At 39.3% G+C, this 10,924-nt stretch overlaps 1 protein-coding gene across 1 annotated transcript in view; it reads left to right on the top strand.

Annotated features, from left to right (window-relative positions):
• Positions 1-345: 345 nt before the first annotated feature.
• The window catches only part of cyfip2 (cytoplasmic FMR1 interacting protein 2), a gene marked incomplete at its 3' end in the record, with an annotated part of 36,296 nt that continues 25,717 nt past the window's right edge, over positions 346-10,924 (top strand). Inside the window, 1 exon segment of the mRNA XM_014010613.1 lies at positions 346-528.

Here is a 10,924-nt window from a genome sequence, read left to right as displayed (position 1 = left end):
ACTCTCAGACTGAAGAAGTCTCTTGGAGGAGAGACGAAACGTTTCATTAGAGAAGAACCCGTCCAGAAGACCTATACAATTTTTTTCTTTTTGTCCACAAAAATTCGTGTTTAAATACTAATCATTTAGGCTTTTTTTTTTCAAATGTGCTCATAAAAGTGACATTTAAATAAAAGTGTTCACATTGGGTTCAAATAAAAACATCACGTTGGGGTTTCTAGATAAAAAAAAAGCACAAATACATTCATGTATTAAATTTGTGGTGATAAAAACTCAGACATCCGTCAGTCCTCACTGTGACTGGCCCTTTAAGAAAATGCACTTGCAGCCATTTTCTACTCTTTGTGTGGGGCGGATTAGCACACAGGGCTGGTGCTGAGCGAAACTGGAGCATCAGTCGGCACAGAAGACGAAGGAAAATAATATAAAAAAAATAAAAAATAAAACCAGGAAGTATCGGCTAGACGTCGCAGACCGCGACACCGTCCGCCCGCCTGTTTTGTCGCCGGACGGACATGATATTTTCAGGTACGTGAGGAAAAAAATGGATACAGAGAAAAGAGAGAGACGATGAGAGGGGCTGTGGATGTGAGCTGGGTTAGTGATGATGGACTGATGTGTGTGTTTTCTCTCCCTCCCTCCTGCTCCTCGCACTTTGCATCCCTTTTTCCGTTCTGGGTAAATAAAACCGTGTCCGCCTGAGCCCGGCCGGGTTCTGTTTTTCTGACTCATCAATGGGATTCCCGTTAGCCTCCATCGGCATCGGAGCTCCCAGAGAGATGGGTGGGGTGGAGAGGCTTCCCGAGCAGCAAGTGCACTGAATGATGAATGATGGAGCGCGTAAAATAAATAAATAAATAAATAAATAAATAAACGGATTTCCGACCTGAGAGACAGAGAAGTGCTGTGAAAGAGGCGGGCAGTGCTTCAGAACACATCTCTTTTATCTCTCCTTCATTTTTACTCGTTGAAATAGTCTTTTTTTTAAAAAGCCACTCGTGATTCTCCCCTGCCTCCCCACGGTTGATGCAGTCGACCATGCAGGCCACACAATGAAGACGCGTTCACGGACACCACACCAGCAGGCATCCAGGGGCCTGTAGGACCACCACACGTTCAGACACTCCCGATAATGATCCACACAACTGTGCGTTTTTAGGTGTGTGTGCCTCCCATAAACCTGTAAACACGTAGCGATGAACCAGGTGAAATCTAAGAGTTAAATGTTAAGTCACTTTGCCACTTTACCTTCAAAAAGAGCTCAGAAGTGAATTATAAATACATTTCAAGTCTGACACAGACTGTTTTCAATGGTTTGTGGATCTTTACCAGGGCACAGAGAATTAAAAAAAATAAATAAATAAACATTCTGAATGTTTATTTTTTGAGTACTTGTTGAATTTGTGGATATTGTTGGTTATATATAGGGGAGACCAGGGACAGAAGCAACAAGGGACGGTTGCAACACGTCATTTTTCTCCAAACAAACACCCAGCTTGCAAAGAAAAAGTAAGCAGATTCAAAAACTGCTCCAGGATTTATTTGAAAAAAAAAAAAAAGAGTTTTTGAGGTACCAAAGTATTCTTTTTGCCCAGCTTTATTTTTGTTATACTGTTGTCACTGTTTTTATGATCCAGCTCAAACCTATATGATTTAAACAAATGATATGTTGACTTTTAACTAATGTAGTTAACTTGTATCCAGATTAGGGGTGTAAGAAAATATCGATACACTGAAATATCGCGATATTTCATTTCCCGATACTGTATCGATATTCTAAAGCCCTGTATCGATTTTTWATTAAGKTTTAAAWTGTCAACYTTCYTGCCARCCRTTCATTTTTATGTTGTAGTTCAGCCTCTGACCACTAGTTGGCAGCAGTGAGCCAGCCATTTGGCTCCTCTACCTCTTGAGCGCCAGAGAGTAAAGGTAGCATTAGCATTGTAAGTAAACATTAGCTTTTCTTTTTTTTTTTCAGTAAGAGGTTTTTATTTAATAGAATTTTTGGACAAAAAAATCGCAATATATCGCAATATATTGCCTTGCTTACAGTATCGCAATATATCGGGATATATCGTATCGGGACCCCTCTGTTATGATATGTATCATATCGCCAAATTCTTGCCAATACACAGCCCTAATCCAGATCAGCTTATTTAGCTAACACATGAGGTTTTATCATGGCTGACAGGACGATAAATCCATATAAAAACAGAGCATAAAGATATTAAAAATTTGAAATGAAGTTTACACTTGGGTATTCATGACAATTTTATAATTTAAAACATAAAATGTTTAAGATGTATTTTCTGCAGTTGTTGTTTTCAACAATGGTTTTAAAATCCCAGTTTCTTTCAATGTAAATGTTGCATAATGTAGGCGTACAGTGACAATAGGCAAAACAAAAGTTAATTGCCTCTCAAATTGTTCTATTATTGTCTCTAAAAGCCAACTGTGTTTTATATCGATTAGAGTCTTTGACATCTGTATGTAAGGTCTACTCATCAAGGCAAATCTATGTTTGTCATTTGATCAAAAACAATAAATAAATAACAGTGCAATATCATTATAACTTACAGTTCTTATGAATTTAGCAATAATATAAATATAAAAATAATAAAACTTTTATTTACAGTGAAATATATTGTCTTAATAACATATTGCAACCACCCGCTGACAGTGTTGCAACTGTCCCCGGCCCGGGGTCAGTTGCAACATATGAGTTTTCATTTTCAAATGCAAATTGTGAAGAATGTACATTGTTCATCTATAAATGGTTTTGAATATTAACATACAGATGTAAGTTTATTGTATTAAAATTTGGTTTGTCTAATTCAAACCGTATCTGAGTAACATAGTCAAATGTAAAAAAGTGTTGCAACTGTCCCCGGTCTCCCCTAGCAGGTGGGGTACTAAGCTAAAGCTACATATTTTGAGACTTTCTGAAACTACTTCTCAGTAATTGCACTTTTTTATTTCACGTTGGTGCATGAAAGCACCATTGAGTTTGTTAAAAAGGCTACAGTATGTTACTGAAGTAAAGAGCTTTTGTTTTAAATAAAATGCAGCTAATTGAGTGTAAACGGTGTTTTCCTCTCAACATTGCCACTTGTTGGTTATTTTGGATTATCAGTAAACTTCTTCATTTGTGTTGGTATGCTGTTATTGTGCTGTTTTTAGGTTCAGACGGAACAATATTTCCATGAAATAAATTAGGGAAGTTGAAAATCTCTCTCAGTTTGCATCGTGTCTAATTAAGGGATGATAGTGGGTCCTGAAGCCAGACCAGTTGAGAGCTTTAGGTGACTGCTGTTAGGCAACTTAAAGCTTCAGCTTTTTTTTTTTTTTTTTTTTTTTTTTTTTTTACAAATTTTCTTCAAGGCTGAGGTTTAGGCCCTTTCCCAATCAGTGGCTACACACTCGCCCTAGTCTAATCTACTAACTTGTCAAAAGAAGTGCACTTTTAAGATTTTTTAAAATTTATTTATTTTTCTTAATTTTTTTAAATGTTTCGTTTCTTATTTTTTAAATGTGGACCATGGTTCTGCGTCTTTAATAAACTTTGAATTGAATTAAACATGATTTATGAGAAATTCTATTTGTTCTAGAGGTGTTTACTTAGTAAATATGTGTACAAAACATATGTGGAACTTATATTTATTTGTCCCGTGCTCCATGTCGACCACTATTTGGTGCTGCACCTGCTGATCAAGTCTGCACTGGATGTAGACTCGCTGTGGAGGGCTTAATAAGCCACTCGCCTAGGGTTGGGTAATATTGGCAAAAAATTGATCACGATTAATTGGGGTGTTTAGCCGATAATGATTAATTTGACGATTAATCCCCTGGAGTCCCTGGACACCCTTATGTCTTAGTCACAGGACCAATTTAGTGGGAAAGATTGCTCTTCATAAAAATCTGTTCCAAATTGTGTCAAAATTAGACTTCAGGCTATACATCAATTTTTAAACTGTGTTGATAGATAAATAAATTACAGAACCTTTTTTTTAATGTTCGTCATATTTGAAGCGGAGAGGAGCACCAAGCGGATTGACTGGAGAAATCTCCCCTGGTGGCATTAATCCTATTAATCGTCAAGTACCAAAAATTAATCGATTAACGTTCTTCTGACGATTAATTGCACACGATACGATTATGCCCAACCCTACACTCGTCCTCGTCCGTAACTGGTTTCAGATGGGACTTAATATGGCCAACCCTCCGCAGGAACGCGAAAACTGAGTGAGTAGGGAGTAGGGCGAGTGTGTAGCCTCTGATTGGGAAAGGGCCTTAGAGACCGGCCAGGCCACTCCATGAAGTTAAAGGCAGAATGTTTTGGGGCGGCGACTGTTGAAGATTAGTTGGTGACTCAAAACTGGGAGTAAATTAGACACATTTTCAGTTGCAGTTTCATGGTGACCAGCAAGTCATGCAGCCAATTTTTGGAAACTCACAGGCTTTTTGTCTGCACAGCTTGCAAAACTGTAGTCTAAGCCAAGCACATTATATCATCGCCCACCTCCACCCACATTGTACCCACATTGGCAGCTGCCCCCATGTTCAAATATAATTAGTGTTCGTTACCCTTTACCTGTTCTGATCTGATACCAGATAATAATAATGACGTGAATGTTTGAGTGAGCCATACAAAACCATTCGAACACAGCTGTGGACTGTTTAGCCTTTAATGTGCCCTCAACTGGCTTCAGCCAAGCAGTGCTAGAAACCCAGAAACACACATTAAGTAACAGCCTTCTTCACATCCTGGCTGCACCTCCTGACATATGTTAAAGGGGCAGGCTGTCTCTACATGGAATCAGGATGTCATACATTGCTCCTCACCCTAATGGTCCATCACAGTTCTTATTTATGTGTTGTTTTTAAGTCAGACATGTATCTGACTAACAGCCTCCTGAGTCTGTCAGACCCTGCTCAAGAGCCCCACACAACCCAGTCTGCACATAAAATCATCAATTAGGTCAGAGATAACCACATTATAGAAGTATATTACTGTCCACCTAATAAAAGACTATACAATGTGTAGTGGTTTTGTCAGTAGTAAACACCCCAATAAATTGCTTCACCCACAATCACAATTTTTTTCAAAAATATTATTTATAATTCTTGTTTATTTATTTATTTGTTTGTTTGTTTTGTTTTTTTACCTGAAAAAATTTTTTTTTGTCAGAGAAGAGCTCCCATGCGAGTCTTGAAATAGTCTGGAGACACCTGGGACACATTTGAGAATTGTTTAGGACAAGTTCACCACARTGTCTGAATATTTTGAGAGAAAATTCACCTCTGTGACTAAAACAGGAATTGAAAATTCCTGCAAATGTTTCATGACATTTTGGAGACACTCATAATGCTGTTTACCACCTAGTTCAAGTTTATTTATTTAGTGCCAAGTCACAACATAGGTGGTCTCAGGGTACTGTACAGAAGAACAATCTAAAGAAGAAACCAGCAGGCTGCGTTGAATCACTTCATCACAGTCTCTCATCCTGAGCAAACGGTGGAGAGGAAAAACTCTCTGCTAATCAGGAAGAAACCTCCAGCAGAACCAGGCTCAGGACAGGCGGCCATCTGCCTCGACCGGCTGGTTGAGGGACAGGAAGGAGACACAGGTAAACACAGAAGAACTGGTCCAGGACTGGTCCAGGTGCACCTTCTTCTGGTCACCAGCAGTCACAGCCCAGGGAGGAAGACCAATCCTTCATGGTTCTGGTTGAGGGATGAAGGTCTTTCAGGCTGTCTTTCAAACAGTACATGACTCCATTAATTGGCTGCTGAATGCATCAAAGTCACCTTGTATCCTTTGCAGAAAAACATCCCTGAAGCATAACATTTCCACCTCTGTGCTTGACTGTAGGGATGGTGTTCTTCAGGATGTACTCAGTATTTTTTTTAATCTCGTAAAGATAGCAAGTCAAGCTAAATGCCAAAGAGCTCAAATTAGGTCTCGTTTGACCAAACTTTCTCCCAAGCCTTCTCTGACAAAGTCATGATGGGTCTTTTTGAGCAGGAGCACTTTGTGGGCACTGTAATATTTCAGTTCAACGTAACGTAGTTTACCACTGGTCTTTTTAGTGGTCCCGTCTTCCTTCAGATCCTTAACAAGCTCCTCCTTTTGTAGTTGTGGACTAATCCATTGCCTTTCTCATCGTCATCCTCACACTCTTCTTGTGAAATAGTCTTTTAGGCTATTGCACATCTAATGTGTTTACAAAGGCTGCTGGAAATAGTTTTGTTGCAAGCTTGCTAACGTCATACCTTGATGTGCAACCGAAACTGAAATCTAGGCCCTTTTTTATCATCAGCTGAGAAATGGGAGAAGCAGAACATGGGCAGTGAAACGTCACAACCAGAGAAGCCAAAAAAAGGGAACTAGAGATAAGCACTGATGCCACCAAAAAGCCATTATTGTCACAGTTCAAGTCTTCCTTTCACTATTGCAAAAACCACAAGTCTATTTGATGTAATTCAAACTTCTGCAAAACAGTTGCAGGTTTCAGATAGATTACCTCTCTGGGAGTGTTTTGTTCTCTTTTGTTCTGGAAAAAACAAAATACGAGCCAGACGTTATTGGATCATGAGGCAGTTTTGCGTGTCTCTAAAACAACATTTGTCACTTTCAACCAACAGGCCACCGTGTGCTTGTGAAAGTGTAAATGCTCAGGATTCACTTGCTCCCAACCCTGATGGGATCACTTTTTAGAGTGTGAGGATGAGTGTGCTGAGCTAGCCGTTGGGGGGAGATCCCATGGAGTTGTTTGACACTGGAGCTGACACACTTTCTGTCTCCCTTGCAGGCAAAGTGATACACAAACGGCTCAGCATTACGTTTCCCCACTGCAACTTAGCATCTGCATTCATTCATGCCCTCTCTGTTTCATTCCCCCGTTCTCTTGTTAGGCTTTATTTTGAGCGCTTGTCTTTTTGGCGCCCTTCGTTTATTTGATCTAATTGTAGCTTCTGTCAGAATTTCAGATTAGCCGTGAGCAATTTTAACACGCGTTTAATGTCCAACTACAGCTTGAAATCATCTCGAGACGGTCTCCTTTGCCCTCCGTTAGTCATTCCAGTGTGACACAGGCTACACTTAGTTACTAAGAGCCCAGAGGGGAATGAAGGGGGCCCTTCTTCTTTGTAGAGATGCATATACACTGACATAGACAGACACGCCAACTGTTGAGCACAGTTTGGTACAGGCTGGGAAAGTTTATTCAGCCAACCCAGGGTTTAGGCTGCGTCTGTATTCCCAAGCACAGATGGGAGTTTGATGGCCTTGTTTGTAGGCACGACGAAACCCCCCTGAAACCAGCTGCAGGGTTCAGGTTTTCACTTTATGTGATCTGGACAGTCAGAGAGAACCAAGTCTCAAAGCTAGCAGGGAGGCAGCACAGCCGTGTAAAGAATAACAGAAACACAGAGAGAGAAAGATTYTCAAACATTATATTAAGGCTGAGTAATTGTGGTCTCCATCAAGTGCATCCCATCACTGCAAATGTGAAATTTAGTTAACTGTCACATTGACTCTAGAATTAGATCCTTACTTTTTATTAGACCGTAATAATAGAGCATAAATAAGTTCAAAGTTTCTAAAAAAATCTCAGACATCCTGGTTTCTATTTCGATTTTGACTGACTCAGATTTCGCTCTATGAACCATTATTAACTACTTCCAACTATTTTCCCCCTAACCTCTGGTTAAATTAAATGTTTAATGACTTCGGAATGAAATACTTACAGTAAAAATTAAACAAAGATAAAAATAAATATAAATATTGTATATAAATATTCAAAACTAGACCAACTTACAAACTAATGTTGATAATTAAAGCCTAACAGAAAATAAATAAAATAGAATAAAAATGCAGCCTTCCTTTAGGCACCACATTATAGGTTTTTACTAGGGGTGCAACAATNGAATTTGTCACCCGTTAAAGTGGCAGCTGAATCCAAAACAACATGCATTCCTCTGTACATTTTTTTCTTTTGTATGTTTGCATCTTCTGTGATTTCCCTGGCATTATTTTTGTAATACTTTACAGAAATTACTAAATGTTCATTTTGAATTACAGAAAAGCTTCCACAACAATGTTCTCTTATATGCATGAATTAACTTCTTAACAATAGTCATTTACATTTACTGACTATAAATGACAGAGTTCTGATTGCAACTATGGATCATCCGAAATCATCTGAGTCTTGTCACTTGTCAGATATTCGTGTATCCCCTACAATAAACCCGTCATACTGCATTAAAATATCCAGGAAGCTTCAGTTTTCAGTTTAACACACCATTTCTGGTCAAACGTTTTTATCAGTAGGAGATGCAAATGTTGCGTTTGTGTCACTCTGATGTTTAATGACTCACTTGTTTAACTTCAGCTTTGAGCCACGTGTGTCAACATCATAACCTTTGTGACAAATGTGACACTTTGACTTGACAGGAAACTCCACCCACCTGTTTTTTGGTTCATTTTCTGCACATGTGGGTCCGAGCAGCCACGATGTGGCTCACCCTGATGTACAGTAAACTTCTCATATACCTGCTGACTGTTTTTTACCAACACTTCAGCTTTTTTTTCCTGGCTCCTGCTSATAATAGTGAGCAGAGAGAGCAGAGAGTTTCAGATTTTTGTTTCCGTGGCCCTCTCAGCTCTACATGAGTTGTTTCCAGCCTTGGATATTAAGCTGATTATCAGCTCTGTGTCAGGTCAGATGTGAAACACATAACCTCAAACTCACTGGTTCTGTAGAATGGGGACACACACACACGCACATAGACACACAGCGCTTCGACTGTGAAGGTTTTATAATAGTTGTGTGACGGAGGTGAAAAGTAGTWGCACTCCCGTGTGCAACCCACCGTTTATTTTTAGGTAACAAAAGWGTCAGCTTGTTCAAAGTTTCAAAAGAGGAACGCCTCTATTATCAGCTGAACTGCTCTTCGTCTGCCTTTTTTTAAATGTTTTTTTTTTTTTGGTTGTTCAAAATGTCAATCGCTGTCGGGCCGTACCTCGCCTCTGTCAGATCAGTGACATTTCCAGGTCTTGGCATTTCAAGAATTACTCGCTTCAAATCTGCCTGTAGTCAAACGAAAAGGCAAAGAGGCAAAAAGGAAACCGTTGAGGGGCCTCTTCCCCTTTCTGCCCCCCACCCTCGGTGCCGGTGGKGTTATGTAGTCACATGGGAAGCGTCTGCAGGTGCAGGATGAACAGAGAGAAATAACACCGCAACCTAAATAATGTCTCAGAAGAGGAACGGAAATTGTCAGGAAACTGTCTAGTCTAAAAAGCAATATTTTATTTTGAAATAAATAAATTCAAATTAGGGTGTTTTTTTTTATTTAACTTTTTCATTAAATCTATCACCATATAAAGTGCACAATATAAAACCGATGCCTGTGCGTCTGTTAGCAAAATATCTCATGAACCACTTGATAGATTGTGATGAAACTTGCTCAAAGTACTCTTGGAATGCTCCTCTACTGCTGTTTATGTTTTAGAGTTAACTTCTTTCAAGATGGCCTCTGCAGCTGATGATTCATAGCAAACACAAAAATGTCTGGAACTCAATCAGCTTTAGATGTACCAATCTGAAATCTGGTATGGTGGTAGCTGAGAGTCATCCGCAACAYACTTCTCAAGTGCTTACAGATTACACAGGATTTAGTTTAAAAGTTTGGCATTACCTTTTAAGTGAGTTAACCTTGTCTGTCTGTTAGCAAAATATCTCATGARCCACTGGATAGGGTTTAGTGAAGCTCTCAGAAAAAAATGACTGGATGCGCATCTACAYCTGTTTAGCTTTTGAGATCGCCCTGATTCAAGATGGCTGCCACAGCCAAGCAGTTTTAGAAAGCACAAAAATGTCTACAACCCATTCAGTTCAACAGATACTGAGCTAAGGCTTAGTGTGTAGCTATACTCAGCCTATGCTGAGTGCTGTTCATTGTGCATTATTTTTGCTTTAAAAAAACTTTAGCATTAACTGTCTGTGTCAACCTTGTTTGTCTGTAAGCAAAATATCTCGTGAACTACTGGATGGATTTGAATGAGACTCAAAGAAAATAATCCCTAGTTGCATTAATACAACTCATTAAGCTTAGGAGTCATCCCAGTGTACGGTGGCTGCCACAGCTAGTCATCATTAACTACCACTAGAATATAAATCTGTTTGCATATATTGAGCAAAACTTTGATCTGGTAGCAACACACCTGGTGAGATCTCCTAATATTGCGGGAGATTTTTGCAAAGCCTACCCACATCATAAGGTGACCTTCAGTGGTGGGCACCAGTCCACTAAAGCACAAACCCACTAATTGCGGACCTAAATATTTTGTTTGCGCTTTAGCGGTCTTACTAATTTTTATAATTCATAAGCAAATKTGCGCTTTCTAAAATTAAAATGCAGTACCGCTAATAACTAATTATCTACCAGTCATCATTACCTTGAACAGCGGAAGGTATGGCTGTCAAGGAATCACAACACATGTGATCTATACAACAGTACCACTCCCAGATGAACACAATTTTTGGGAAGGTGTACGTCCTTGTTGACTGTTGCTTTCAGTCACTGTTCTCATTTTACAGACATTTCCCACAATGCTTTGTGCAGGAAGGCTATGGTTAGAACTGTGACCGGGCGAAAACCGTTAATGTTTGTAATCCATCCCTAAAATTTTGTATATTTTGATTTATTTTACTTTACAATCGAAGCTCCTTTTTTAACAAAAATAAAGTTTAAACGCTGGAGCTCAATACTTGACATAACTGGTCGAAGCAATCGGCCAACGGGGTTAGCTGAAGGGACGAAGCAATGATTTAAATATGTTATGCTGATGAAGACAGACACCTAGTGGTCAACTGGAGCGACAACAAAAGTATGGAAAACTTTAAAATCCATGCTCTTGTTT

Source organism: Austrofundulus limnaeus, unplaced genomic scaffold (genome assembly GCF_001266775.1).
Source record: "Austrofundulus limnaeus strain Quisiro unplaced genomic scaffold, Austrofundulus_limnaeus-1.0 Scaffold71, whole genome shotgun sequence".
In the NCBI taxonomy this organism is placed as follows: Eukaryota; Metazoa; Chordata; class Actinopteri; order Cyprinodontiformes; family Rivulidae; genus Austrofundulus; species Austrofundulus limnaeus.
Note: the sequence above shows the minus strand (reverse complement) of the source record. Positions and strands in the feature narration are given on the sequence as shown.